This window comes from Pyxicephalus adspersus, chromosome 10, assembly GCF_032062135.1.
Source record: "Pyxicephalus adspersus chromosome 10, UCB_Pads_2.0, whole genome shotgun sequence".
NCBI classification, from domain to species: domain Eukaryota; kingdom Metazoa; phylum Chordata; class Amphibia; order Anura; family Pyxicephalidae; genus Pyxicephalus; species Pyxicephalus adspersus.
The window spans coordinates 28,990,893-28,993,857 of NC_092867.1; the positions used below are offsets into that span (position 1 = coordinate 28,990,893).

At 36.6% G+C, this 2,965-nt stretch overlaps 1 long non-coding RNA gene across 1 annotated transcript in view; it reads left to right on the top strand.

Annotated features, from left to right (window-relative positions):
- The first annotated feature begins 1,941 nt into the window (after positions 1-1,941).
- Positions 1,942-2,965, top strand: part of LOC140338943 (uncharacterized) — a 69,779-nt gene continuing 68,755 nt past the window's right edge. The window contains exon 1 of the long non-coding RNA XR_011922344.1: positions 1,942-2,417. This is a non-coding gene — a long non-coding RNA (uncharacterized lncRNA). The remainder of the gene's footprint in view (positions 2,418-2,965) is intronic.

The window sequence follows — 2,965 nt, forward strand, 5'->3', positions numbered from 1 at the left end:
TATGTTATATCCTAGTTACAATCAAGCAAAACTTCACAAATCTTACATAAAATTAAACTCCCAAATTTGACACATTGCTTTCACAGTGATACCAATAACCAATATCGATCCATTATCTAGAAATATTATAGGCCTATTTCATTGCTAAATATTTACATTAAACTCTATTGCAATTGGAAAGACTAAATATTTATTAATAAATTAATTTATTCTCAGAGACCAGGTGAAATGCATAGGAAGTGTAAAGTGATATATAACTGGAACAATGATATAAAATTTAAGGTTAAATAAAGCTGATCTTTTAGTGTCAGTAGTCACACCTGATACAATTATACAAATAATTAGGTGGCAATTACTGAACACCTGAGCTGTATTCTCATTCTGGGTCAGTGATTGAGAGGTATTGAAGGACAAGGATCAGAACTCCAACCAGGTAAGATGTATATTATAGAACCAGGTCAGAATTGATCACCGAGTGGGGGTCTGCTTTAAGTTAGAATAAAGTGTTCCAGTTTAGATGTCAACTATTAGGACCTTCTTAAGGTGTATTCAAGGGAAACCAGATACCTCAGATATCTTCAGTATGGTGTTCATTTTGGTATTGATTCATGTTGGTTCATTATGACAAGATAAAAGAGGTCTCTGAAGGTAGGGCATTAAAATGTATGAGATCCCCCTGTAAGGGATTTATAAACATCAGTTTTTTAAAACCAATTTCACTGTAAGGAAATTATTCTAAAACCATATATGATTGCTGATTTGTCCAGGACTGGTGGGCCTAGCAATTTTAGCTTAAGATCTGACTGATAGTTAAGAGAAACAAGAACCCCAAAAATTACACTGTGGGATCCTCAGGTAATTATACCAAAACAGCTAGGGTTAAAGCATATGCATCTACCATCAGAAAGAGATTGCAAAAATGTAAACTGCATAAGAGATGTGCCAGAAAAAAAAAATTTTTCTGTCCAATCAGAACATCAGATCAAGACTAAAGTTTGGTACTTAACATAGGCAAAGAACAGCCTTCTAAAACATGGGCCCCGAACTGACAAATCAAAGATAGCCTAGCCACAGTAAACATGTTTAGTGCAACCTGAAGACTAAAGCATTTCTGGAGAAGAACCTTATACTAACTGTGAATCATGGTGGTAAAAAGAATATAATTTGTTGTTACTTTGGCTAGGCAGCTTACAGTCATCAAGTTGCCTATGAATTCTGCATCACATTAAAAAATGCTTTGTTGGTAGAGAGATGATGCAGGTGGCCATTTACAATGCTCAAGTTCCGCTTGATTAGGGTTCTGAAACAAGTGGAGTGACATGTATATAAACAAATAAAAAAAGTGATAGGAGTACTGCACAATATGCACTCTTTAAAATTGTCTGCTTATTTGAACATGATTACAAAATGTTTTAACTGAAAACAGAATGCCAAACTAAACTTGTTGGTGGGTGATGAGCTTCTGCCATAACCAGTAAGCATAATCCACAGCACACTTATGGCACGTTTTGTCTGCAATGGTGACAAGTCCAGGTTACTGTCACCACTGCATCCTAGGAAGCCTGTATCTTTACCGCTGACTCCATAGTGGACTTCCAGGTTCATGGATATCCATTGGATGGCCACTGGTGATGTAACTCCAGCATGTGTGCAGATGTTCCATTGTCTCCAGTGGCTGGCACTCTATCCAGCAATGCCACATATAGAGCGGGCACATTGCTGCCACGTGTATAGGAATAAAACAACAAACCACCAAAGAGCCAAGTCCCTTTGTCAATTAGCTCTACCTCCTGGTGACATTTTGTTTCATTCCACTTTTAAAGACACAAGTTAAAGGAGAAGTTCATACTGTAGCAAAAAAAAAAAAAAAAAAACGTATACAAACCAGGCTTTCTTTCCATTGTCTTTAAAACTTTTAGTATTTTTGCAGGCTGTCAGCAAATAAAACAGAATAAGTGTCACTCACATATTTCACAGTTACAGCTCACCGTTGCCATTCAGGTTAATTGCTATTTTTGGCACATTTAACGGCTTGATAACCAAGCAAATCAATATATATATTTTTTTTCCTGTGCTAACTACAGAGCATGAAATGAACACATAAAAAGAAGAAAATCAGTGCATGTGATCAAAGAGCCCCTAGAACAGGCCAGCTTTTCATCGTGACAAGAAGTGGGTGCAGTGTAAAGATCAGCACAGCACATCGCAGTGGGTGGATTTGCACCAGTAATCATCAGGTTCAAGATCATATTGCAGTGAAGTCAGCATCTGGTTTTAAGGTATATAGACTAATTAGGCCAGGTGTTTCCTGTGAGTGGAGGAGGGGAGATACAAGGCTGGTGGAGGAGAAGAATATTTCAAGTGAAATGCTTGCCAGACTGCAGACAGTATTCAACCGCCTTCCCCCCTCCCAGAAAGTAAGTAGACTTAGAAATGTATAAAGAAAAAAAAAAACTTATGTGGAAGCTATAAATGAAAAGTGAACCGCCATCTCCTATTCTGTGAAAAGCCAAAAAATGTAAAGCTGTTTTATAAAAATTAATAAAAAGAGGGCAAAGAATGTTTTTCATAAACACAACCTGTGTGCCATTCCCATTGTGTGCCCACCAACCCTATTGTCTACCCAAGCATGATCTTTGTTTCTATGGGGCAATTAAAGTTGTGTTTCTGAACTGGTAAAAAAAAAAAAAAATAGCAAAGATCTTCTTATGCTTACTAAAGCACAACAATTGTTTTTGGAACTTTTTTTGCTGATTTGAAATGTTAAGAACTTCAGGGACAGTCATGCCAAACTTTTTTTTTGCCTGATTCTATGTACAGATAACAATATCAGAAAATGGTTTTCTCTGAATTGGATGCGGTTGTTTTATAGTAATGATAGCAAGGATGTATATTAAAGAATAAATTAGGCTGAATCCCTCTCCCCTTGCATGCAGATCAGTTGTGATGTTATTTATGTTGCATT